The sequence below is a fragment of the Sturnus vulgaris genome, chromosome 25 (assembly GCF_052056855.1).
Source record: "Sturnus vulgaris isolate bStuVul1 chromosome 25, bStuVul1.hap1, whole genome shotgun sequence".
NCBI lineage: Eukaryota > Metazoa > Chordata > Aves > Passeriformes > Sturnidae > Sturnus > Sturnus vulgaris.
The window spans coordinates 7785912-7797468 of NC_142267.1; the positions used below are offsets into that span (position 1 = coordinate 7785912).

The window sequence follows — 11557 nt, forward strand, 5'->3', positions numbered from 1 at the left end:
GACCAAGGTGGTGAGGGGTCTGTGGCAAATCAGGTAGGGGAAGATGAACTTCCTCAGACTGGGAATGAGGAGACGAAAAGGGTGAAGGGTGCGAGGACAAGGAGGAATGGCTTCCCACGGCCAGAGAGTAGGCTTAGATGGAATATTGGAAAGGAATTCCTCCATGTGAGGATGGTGAGGCCCTGGCTCAGGGTACCCAGAGCAGCTCTGGCTGCCCCATCCCTGGCAGTGTTCAAGGCCAGGTTGGATGGGGCTTGGAGCAACCTGGAATAGTGGAAGGTGTCCCTGCCCATGGCAGAGGGTGGGACTGGGTGAGGTTTAAGGTCCTTCCAGCCAACCTCTCTCTTCTCCCTTTCTCCCTGAACAGGTATACAGGAAATACATGAATGCGGGGGAAGGGAAGTACAGGATCCTATTACGTTTACTGTAGAAGCCTAGGGGAAGAACCAAAGGTGGGGAAATGGAGGGGTTGATGGAATTTGGAGAGGAACAAACACAGAACAAAAATAAGGCTTGGGAGACAAAAGTGGGCAGTGCTGTGTGAAGAGTTTACCGGGTAGTGTGATCCTGATCAGGACACTGTGATGTGGCTTCTCATTAACCTCCACTCCTTAATCCTTTCCTGAGTCAGGGACTGTTTATTCCCTCTGAAGCGAGGTATGAGAGCCCCTCTGGAGTGGGACTATGGGTGCAGGGCTCCTGTGCCAGGGGCAGGAACTGTAATCTGTGTGTGTGAATGAACTGTGTGATCCCAGGAGTGCCCAGCCAGAAGAGGTGACCAGCTGGGTCAGGGCCTTGGGAGGCAGGAGTGTATGTGTATGAGGGGGTGAAAACCAGAGGATTTGACTGTCAGAGGCTCAGAGGGCCCTGGCTAATTGCTGGAGAGATCTTGGAGTCTGAAGGAGGAAGATCCAGGAGCAGCTATTGGGTTGATGAGCAGCTACTGGAGGTACACACTCAGTGTTGCTGAGCCTGGTGGGCCTGTGGCAGCCTTGCTCTGTTGGGATCCCAGATTCTGCACCTGCCCACAAGAAGCAGCATCAAAAAAGAGCCCTCAGTTAAATTGGTCAGAGACTGTCATCTCTTAGAAGTTTGTGAGTACATGATGCCAGGAGATAGCGGGCTTGGAAAAGAGTCTGGATGAATGCAAATAAAACATGAGCCTTGCCTCGAAGAGTTTATGGCAGGAATAATGTTTGTTCTGTGTGAAATAGGGGCAATTGCAGATCCTGGTTCCTGAGGCTGGATCACTAAAAGCTGACAAAGGGCTGGGTATAAAACACTCTTGTTTGAGGTGAAGTTTTATGGGAGGATGTGGATGTTCAGTCAGGTGGTATCCAGGTTATTTGGGCCTTTTCTCCCACCAGTCTTTCATCTTCTACTTCATAAAAATAACAAATCCATTCCAACAACAGGCTGGCAGTCAGGGCTGAGGAATGTTAACATTTATTACCTGATAAAGCTCTGCATGGGACTGTGACACCATTTCTGAGTGCTCCAAAAGGCACCTCCAGAAGCTGTGCCCACTGTGCTCAGGTGGGTCACAGCATCAGCACCCCATGGACAACATCCCTCACTGTGGGCATCCTCTGGAAGGGAATGTCCACACCTGGGTCACAGGTGTCTCTCCAGGACAAGCCAGGAGAAGATCAAAAAGTCTCCAGCTAGAATATAAGCCTTGGGAGTGAGAAAATCCCTGGGCTGATGACAGAAGCACCTGAGGCAGAGGAAAGTGAAGGAAGAGATTTGTACAGGGAGGTTATAGAGTGGAGTGTGGGGAGGGACACACACTGACCTCTGCTCTGTGAGGCACAGTCCAGGGAATGCCTGGAGCTGTGTCAGGGAGGTTTAGGTTGGATATCAAAAAGATTCTTCCCGCAGAGGGTGGTCAGGCACTGAACAGTCTCCCCAGGAAATGGCTGTGGCCCCAGGGCTGTCAGAGCTCCAGAAGTGTTTGGACAATGCTCTGAGGCACAGGGTGGGATAGTTGGGGCGTCTGTGCAAGGCCAGGAGTTGGACTGGAGGAGAAGGGCAACTAGGACTCTGGCTGTAGGAGTGCCAGATGCCACCTCTGAACTGACAACAAGACACTGGGGGGCTGAGTTTTGTTTCCCCTGGAAAAGGGCCAGCATTTGCAGCCAGGTGCCTTTGGCCAGGAATTGGGTTAGGGTTCAGACTGGGGTTAGGGCTAGGCTTAGGCTTTATGAAAATGTACATGCATAATGAAGTGTTATTAAATGTGTAAAATTCTCTCTCAAGAGATGAAGAAAAGAAAATGTCTCTTCTTTTCTCATTTAAATCAGAAGCCTCTCCATTAGCAAACAGGCAAACAGATTAATTGCTTCTTTACATTCCAGAATAAGTGGCTCACACAATGTCAAGCCTGCCACCTTTCTAACACCGTAGTTATCACAACAGATCGAGATGCAGAGGACAGACACAGCTCGGGACTCAGATATGAGACATTCTTCTCTGTTCATGGTTTCCATGATCACGTTGAAGCGAAGTGGGTCCAGCTTGAGACAGATATGGTATCCTTTACTGAAAGCCAGTTTGCCTAAAACACAGGCAGCCCTGTCCAACACAAGAGGGTGTTAGCGAAACTTCCCTGTGCTTCCAGACACCTCCCGCAAAGTGGGTTTGACCCATGTCCTTTCCTAAAGATTTTATATGTTCAACAAAAACAAACAAAACCCCCTGCTCCCTCTTTCTACCTCATGAGACTTATCTGTGTTCCAAAAGAAACACAGGGATTATCTAAAGGTGACATAACGATGTTTCAAAACCAGAACTATCAACTATCCAGAGAAACACTTTTCAAAATACTTTTTTTTTTAAAGCTACTTGGAGACAACTAGAATTTTACAGAAGCCCAGACTGGCTTTTGTTGAAAGGGACCTTAAAGTTCATCCAGTTCCACCCCCTGCAACAGGTAGGGACACCTTCCTCTATCCCAGGTTGCTCTATGCTCCATCCAACCTGACTTTGGACACTTCCAGGGATGGGGCAGACACAGCTTCTCTGGGCAGCCTGTGCCAGGGCCTCACCACCTTTTCGGGGAACAGATCTAAGTCTAATCCTACTCTCTTTTTGTTTAAGGCAATTTCTTTCCCAGTACTTAGTAGGATTTCTTCTTAGGGAAAGAAAAAAGAAGAAAAGAAAATTTTACACTACCAGCAACATGGATGAGTAGCAACCATCTTAATGGTACATTAGTGTCAAAAACAGAGGCGTAGCCTTCAATTTTTAGATTTTATTGATTCTAACCTTGTACAAAAGGACAGTATATTTTAAACACTGAAACCGTCAAGACATTTTAAAGGATCGTACAAAAATGTCAACCTATTTTTGCCTCCCTCCTCCCCTTTTTTAAACGAAAACAGGGTTTGGTTTGGATTTAAACCCCGTCCTTGCGGCGGCTGAAACGTCGCAGTGTCGTACTGGTGATGCTGCCCAGCAGCCACACACGAATCAGATCTTAATAAAAACCCACAAAACTCTCACACTGCGGCAAACCATAAGCAAGTGCGAGAGCAGCCAAGTTTTCCGTGCTGAGGCTCAGGAACACGCAGCGAAGGAGGACTGCTCCGGAGCACCCGGAGCGGGGCTTTCCGTGCTCCTTTCCCGGCAGCTCCCCCAGCTCTGGAGCGGAGCCGGCACTGCCCGCCCCGAACTCTGCCCGCCCCCTCCGCGCCCGGGCGGGCTCAGGGCACGGCCGAGCCGCGGGGCTGCCACCGCCACATTCCCGCACAGTGCAGCGGGACTCGCCCGGCAGCGCCCGCCCTGCCCCGAGCCCGTCCGAGCCGCCTGGGCCCCGGCCGGGCCCCGCGGGACTGCCCTGCTCACCGCCCGCCGCCGCCGAGCCGGCTGCAGCCACTGAGATCCACCGGGATCCGCCGCGATCCGCCTCCTCCCGGCCCCGCGTCCTTCCGCACTGCTCCGCCCGCCCCGGAAGGGAAGGCACGGAGGGGGCGGGCACTTGGGCCGCGGCGGGACAGAGCTGTGCTTTAAACGAACCGAGCCGTGTGTTGAACACAGCCAGCCCCAGGCCCCGCTGCGGGATTATAACGAGGGGCAAAGCCCAAGGGACAGGCTCGGGAACAGTCGTACGGACCGAGCCGCCTCTGAGTCACCGCGCTGGGCGAAGGGCTGCGATACTCACAGAGCCTCGGGTCGACTGGGAGCCGGCTAAAGCCGGCGTCTTCCCCACAGCAGCCACAGAATAGAACCGTGCAATATCCCGAGCTGGAAGTGACCCACAGGGCCCATCCATCCAGTCCATCCCCTGTCCCTGCACAGACCCCGCCAACAATCCCACCCCGTGCATCCCTGCGAGCGCTGTCCAAACACTCCTGGAGTTCTGGCAGCCTCGAGGCCGTGCCCGTTTCCTGGGGAGCCTGGGCAGTGCCCAACCATCCTTTGTGGGAAGAACGTTTTCCTGATATCCAACCTAAACCTCCCCTGGCACAGCTTCAGCCATTTCCTTGGGTCCTATCACTGGTCACAGAGAGCAGAGATCAGAACTGCCCCTCGGGAGGAAGATGCAGACCCTAAAGAGTTCTCAACTCAATCTCTTTTCCAGCTGAACAAGTCCAGTACCCTCAGCCGCTCGTGTGGCTCAACGCGGTCTTAAGTGAAGAGCGCGGAGTTTCGGAGGCAGACTCCACAGCTGCCCGAGCCAAGCGGATCTTCCCTGTTCCTGGCGCAGCTACCTCTGGCACAGCAGGAACAGGGCGGCCGCAGGACAGCGAACAGCGCGTTCTGCGCTGCGGGCCGCGCTCGGGCGGACACGGCTGCGGGCAGGGCCGGAACCGCGGTCCCCGGTGCCGCCCCGGCCCGGGCCCCGCCCCCGCGGCCCTGCCCGCGGCCCCCGCGCGGCGCAGCTGCTGCTGGCTGATCAGGTGTCAGTGCTCCATCTGTAAGTTCCTGTTTTGCTCGCTGCTTTTCACAGTTTGTATAGCAGCTGAAATCCCAGCTGTGCAGTCCTGCATCGGAACTTCTGCGTTAATGTTAAGTCTTACCAGATGATTTTCTTCAGTACAGTGTTTCAAGGAAGGGTTGCAGTGAGTGTGTAAGCCGAAGAGTGTCTGCCTGTGTCCGTGTTCTGACTCGTTCTAACCTTGTGTGTATGACTTTCGCCTTTCAGGTTTTTCAACTCATTTTAAAATTCAGAATAAAAAATCCCCAGCTGGGGGGTTCTGTTTTTTTCCCCTGTTGGGGGTTGGGTCTCTCAGTGGAATTTTCCCCATTGTAACTTTGAGAGGTTTGCGGGCTACACCCTGGCTGGTGATGGGGGCAGGGGAGGGAAAGAGGAGGAACGCCCCGAGATCAGGGGGGCAGCTGCGCTCTCTCGCTGTCTGGCTCGGAGAAGGACGGTCGCTAGATACTCGGCTCTGTCATCCCGACACGGGGAGCTGCCTTCCTTGGCTGTGGGATCCCGCAACCTCCCTGCTCGGACGCTCTCCCGCATCTCCTACTGACTTCAGCACATTCTTTTGGAGCATCAGGACTGACACTGCCCTGGGACCTGTGAGCAGCGTCTCCCCTCCGCTTTTTCCCATCTGGGACACAGACGCCATTCACCGCAGGGTCCGTCCAGCCCCGTGGGATCATCGCTTCTCCTCCCTGCTCACCAGGGGCCGGCAAGTAGCGCCAGAATGGAAACTGCACCACAGAGGAAAGGTGTCCACAACCGGGAGAACTGTTTGCTGGGTTTTCTGCTCTGTTGTTGTTGATCTCGCAGTTGTTGTTGTGGTTTGTTTCCCTTGTTACATATATATATATATATATATCAGTAAAGAACTGTTATTCCTACCCCCATATCTTTGCCTGAGAACCCTTTAATTTCAAAATCATAGTGGAGTGAAGGGAGGGGGGGGTTTATACTCTCCTTTTCAAAAAAGAGGCCCCTGTCTTTCAAACCAATACACATATGCTTCCTCTCTTCTCATGTGCAATTAAAAAATCTAAAATTACTGATTAGAGGGTAGAGCAGTAATGCCCAGCTCGTGCTCAAAGGCAACATCTTTCCTGCAAGACTGTCTGATAAAGCTTAGCTGTGACTGATTGTAATAAGAATAATAGTAATAGTAATAATGAAGGTCAATTTGAAAGCTAGTGGAATGGCACTGAAGACTGATGCATGCTGTCAGGTTAGGGCTGGGGATAGTGGCTTGGATAGCTTTTGATCTACTTTTACAGAGGACTTGTTTATTCTAAAATCCCCCTATTTCCCTGTCACTGATTTTTGCGTAAGCCAGTACTCTCACCTGTGAGACACAGCAGCTGAAAAGTCAATTCATGCTTGTTACTGGTGATCTTGCTGAAGTGGCGTTGCCCTCCAGCTGGGCGCAACAGCCCCTCAAACTGTTACCTTACCTGGGGGATATTACGCTTTCTTCCACAACCAGCTTATTCCAATGTAAAAAGACTCTGCCACTGAACAGGATGAATCTGTAAGTGAACATTTGCTCTAAGGTGCATTATCTCACCCCTCCCCCATGGTCTAATCTAGCTAAAAGTCAAGACAGCAGGACTACCACTTCAACAGCAGCAAGGACCTACCTATGCTAAGGGCTTATCCTGTGGGACAGGGACCCAGCAGCACAGCTGGTCCCAATTCAACGTGTTTATGTGACTTCTATGCTGACAGCAGCTCAGAACATACTCACAAACCGTTGTATTTTGGCTGAGATTTTTAAAGGAGCCTCTTGGAGACAAATAATCCCCTCATGACAAGATTTCCTAACCACTCACAATTCATGTGAAAGTCCTTACCTATTTGCACAAAGTTAGAAATATCACCTTTATGTTGATAAATGCAGCAGCATTTGCTATCAGTGTGATGTTGTATGTTAAAATCTGTTAATTGAGTCATCATGAAATGTTAAGATGCAAGATGTCAACTACCCTTCTTGGGCGGGAGAAAAGGGGTAAATTCTAACACCTAAAGATACTTATAGTTGAGCAGGGGCTGTAAACATGAAATATCAGATAAGAGGAAACTGCTTTTTGGTGGTACCAAGTATTTCTGCCCCATTAACACAATTATCTTTGCATAGTTTGAGCTGTTTTCCATAGCACATGAAAGCAGGTCCTGCTCTGCAGTGGAGGTTTCCTCCTCTAGCACACGTACAGCGTGATGGTCACTTTCATCCACAACTGGGAACTGCTTTGCCATTTCACACAATTCAGCCAACCACAGACAATGCGGTGAGGAACATTATTCTTCCTGCAACTGAGTTTTGCAGTAGTATGGTGATGAAAATCACTTATGAGTCTCTCTTGGACTAAATGCAAAGTGCCTTCCCAAATGAGCTTTCTGACCTGTATAGTCGCAAAAAAAAAAACCAAAGGAAAAAAGAAAATATCTTTCAAGTGCCTACTTGACCAGGGAATGCAACTGAAATCAAAGTATTTTCAATTTGCAGGCGGGAAATTGAGCCAATTACTGAGATCATAGGCTCAAAAGCTACAAAGATATGATATTATAAACATTATTTTTATTATTAAAAAGTGGGAGAGAGAGAAGTATGACCCAAGAGAAACAACTGATGCAGAGTATGATTGCTCAGCACCTACTGACTGATGTCCAGCCCTTAGCAACAAATCCATGGCTCCTGCCACCTCCCATGGTTTATACAGTGAGCATGACATCCTATGCACGGAATAGCCCTTTGGCCATTTCGGGTCACCTCTCCTGGCCATGCTCCCTCTCACCTCCCTTTGTGCACCTGCTTGCTGGCAGAGCATGGGAAACTGAAAACTCCTTGACTTAGGGTAAGCACAGCTTAACACACTGATGTTTGAATTGTTAATGTCAACATTATCCTCATGCTAAACCCAAAATGAGAATCTTTGTTTTCTGATCTATCTTGACCAGCAGCTGCATCTGGGTGCAGACATTTGGGCAACATATCTACCTTTAGCTTCCAATATGTTGACTCAGGGGCTTTTAAAAAAACTTTAAAAAAACTCCATCAACTCTCCATTAGCTGTCCAGCTACCAGGCAGAAAACTAACTCTGTCCCAGCCAAAACCAGGACACCATGCTAACTTCTGTTGTTAGTTTTCATTTTTTTGGTAAAGTTACAATAATTAGAAGGCTGAAGAAAGAAAGAAAGAGAAACTACTGAATAAAATATTTCAGACCACAGACATTGAATGTCATTGTTTCAACCAAACACAAATTTCAAAGCAACTATCTGAAGTTTAATTTAAAATTATAATTTAATTTCAAGTTACTGTGCCCATGAACATATTTTTAATGGAAATGTATACTGGAATCTAAAAACCAGTCATTTTCCACATTTCAATTATCTTCATAAAACAATAGTTTATGCATTTTACAGTAATACAGAAGTACAGTCAGTAAATCAAATTAAAGTATCAGAATTTGATTTTTGCAACTTTTCTAAGTGGCAAAACTCTCGAACAGTTTGTTAGTCAGTCCAGGATGATACGATTCTTGGATCTCTATACACTGTCATTCACTTGAGCACCTTCCCTTCACAAAATTTAGAGACCTGTTTTATTTCCAAATCATGGAGCCTTTATGAATTTTGATTGTCAGTGAGGTGGGTTGTTGGGGGTTGAATTTTCCCCTTTTCTTTCTGTGGAATTTTTGCCACTGTTATGCTAAGGATTTGTGGCTACACCCTAGCTCCGTTAGTTAGAGTACCAGGTCGTGCAGTCGGAGGCAGGCGGCCGGTGCTGCTGCCTTCCACCCTCCCGCCATCCCAGCGCCGGGAGCCGCGTTCCTGCTGTCAGACATTTCTCTGCTGCTCTCCCACCTCATCCTCCTACCTCCGGACACTCTGCCGAGCACCACGACCGACACCGTGAGGGGGAGTCGCCTCCCCATCCCTCTCACCCCTGGGCCGCGGCCGCCATCACCCAGCCCTCTTCAACTGCGCGGGACCTGCCCTGCCCCCAGCACCGGTAACAGCACAGGGAGACGGCCTGCGGCCAGAAGGGACTGGAGCGGAGCTAGACTGTTCTGTTGTCAATTTTTATAGCTGTTGTTGTTTCTGCTGTTTGCCTTGTTAGATATATTAGTACAGAACTGTTATTCCTACCTCCCCTATCTTTTGCCTGAAAGCCCTTGATTTCAAAATTACTGTAATTGGAAGGGAGGGGGTTGCACTCTCCATCTCAGCGAAGGGGCTCTTGCCTTTTCTTAGCAAATACTTGTCTTTCAAACCAACACAATCCATTCATCCATTGTCAGTTACAGTGTCTTTATTAAAGGTTACAAATACATACTGTGGTTTCAAAAGCTTCTGATTATGGAATCCTCAAGATTACAAGAGGATTTTACAAAATACACTTTATTACAACTCCCAGATTAGTGGCAGGGGAACAAAAGGATTTTTTTATAAATTAATAGTGCCACCTCTAGATGGCAGAGAGTACAGAGTGATTTTTTATTACCTAGGTTTGTGATAAGAGAAGTTTATACTGCTTCAACAGAATTAATAAGCATATCTTTAGAAATTATACCTTCTTACAAGCATGTGTTAACTCACAGGTGGACAAAGTGGACAAAGTCTCGACTATGGAGCAATCAAAGGAGTTTTAACAAATGACCCCTGAGGGAATTTAGCATATTTTGTACTGTTCCCTATGTTGACACTGACTGAAATTCATAAATGGATTCAACAGCTGAAATTCACAGATTCACTTGCAGAAAAAAAATTGGGGTTGTTTGGGTTCATTTTTGATGAGTCTACAGATCTAAGTGCCAAAATAATCTGGGTTGACTTGCAGAGCTATAACTTTTAACAACACAAATACAGTAAAAACCCAATGGTTTCTAATCTGTGAATGATATAAGAGGCTAAATGGGGGTCACAGATTTTTCCCAACTCTGTCTTTTCCACATATTCACCAAATATCATTAGAAGTTACACAAGCCTCCAAAACATCAAACTTCTTCATTTCTTTCCTCATTTTTACTGCAGAATGGTTTTATTTTAGCCTTAAGGCTTTCATACTCAAGTTGATGCTGCACTTCGAAGTTTTCTCCTTTAAGGTGATTGTGCACATGCACAGCTTATTCACAATAATAATCACAGGATCTCTACACTGTATCAGCAAGCTGCACACATTTATTACAAGATTGTTTCCATGTGAAATAAAAAAAGCATAGCCATCTAAATGTAGTTCAAGCAGAAGAGATTTAAGCAAAAACCTCAATAAGACTAATATCTTTGTCAAAGGAAAGAAATCAAGTGTAGCTCCTAGTTCAGGATCACAGCTCTATTTGGGAAAGCAAATAGGTATGACCTACAGATTGCATTTCTACGATTCACTATTATGCTTCAGTGTAATTCAGTTGTATCTTCACCAGTAGATCAGTGACATAAACATACAGACTCGAATTCCAATTCACTCATAATGCTTTAGCAGGACAATATAAAATGCTAGGGAAAGAATAGGGTGTTTTTTTTCCAATTGCAGAATAAGAGATTTTGAAGCACATCTGGTCACAAAAGCTTTGAGTAACTCCAGCACAGTGTCCTGAAACTGAGGAGCTGATCTTCAGAACAAGTTATGCCGCCAATTTCAAATCAGTCCCTTCCTAATATTCAACTCATCACAACATAACGTTCAGTTGTCTATAGCAGTGCAAGTTACTTCATGAATGCAGCTTGCAGCAATTTCACATGTATCTACACAGAAGATCTCCTCCGTAAGCAAGAATTCAAATAAGGATTGGAGAGATTGACCTTCCTTTCCCTTTCCTTCTTTGCATCGGTGGAACAAGCTACAAAACCAGAACTATGCAACTATGCCCTCCGCTCTGCACACGCCCAAAGTCAAGTAGCATGTACTTGCAAAATATACGTTTTTTCCAACTTACCTTCACAAACCATTTGCACTTCCTGGAGCAACCTCCTCCTGTGGGAATTTTTATAAGAATTCACTTCACAGAATTATCACTGTTTAATAAATTAGCACCTACCTTCTAACAGACATTTCCATACACAAACAGGGCACACTGCTGAAACTTCTGACTTCAGCTAATTTCCCCTTTATGTTCACCCCTGTACCACCACTTTTTTTGTAGTAACCAAATTTTATATGACTTTTTATACTTTTATACAGTATGTACTTACTCCAACTCTTTTTAACAAGTCAGAAAGCAATCCTATGACACACTGATTATGTCAAAGACTATATTGTGCGTGTGTATATACACTGTATATACACCACATATATATGCATTTACACTATATACGCTTACTACACGTTACATACATGCTATACAGACTACGTATATACTACATATATGCGCACACTATATATACACACATACGCTATACGTATTCACACATAAACAAACATATATATTAATACATATGCATACACTGTATCTATATACACACACATATATATATACACCATCGATATAGACAGACACATGGATCACTATGACGGCACCCGGGAGCAGTAATACAGGCAGAAGGGCAGGCGCAGCCGCGGCTGCAGCGCTGCTGAGGCCAGGCGCCGACTGCCATCCCCGCGGGTACACAGGGACCGAGAGCTCGGGCTT

At 47.1% G+C, this 11557-nt stretch overlaps 1 long non-coding RNA gene across 1 annotated transcript; it reads right to left on the bottom strand.

Annotated features, from left to right (window-relative positions):
* Positions 1-1430: 1430 nt before the first annotated feature.
* LOC148221266 (uncharacterized) lies at positions 1431-3938 on the bottom strand. The gene is made up of 2 exons (XR_015808413.1): positions 3847-3938; positions 1431-2574 (listed from the first exon to the last, which is right to left on the bottom strand). It is a non-coding gene; the product is annotated as an uncharacterized LOC148221266 (long non-coding RNA).
* Positions 3939-11557: the final 7619 nt, after the last annotated feature.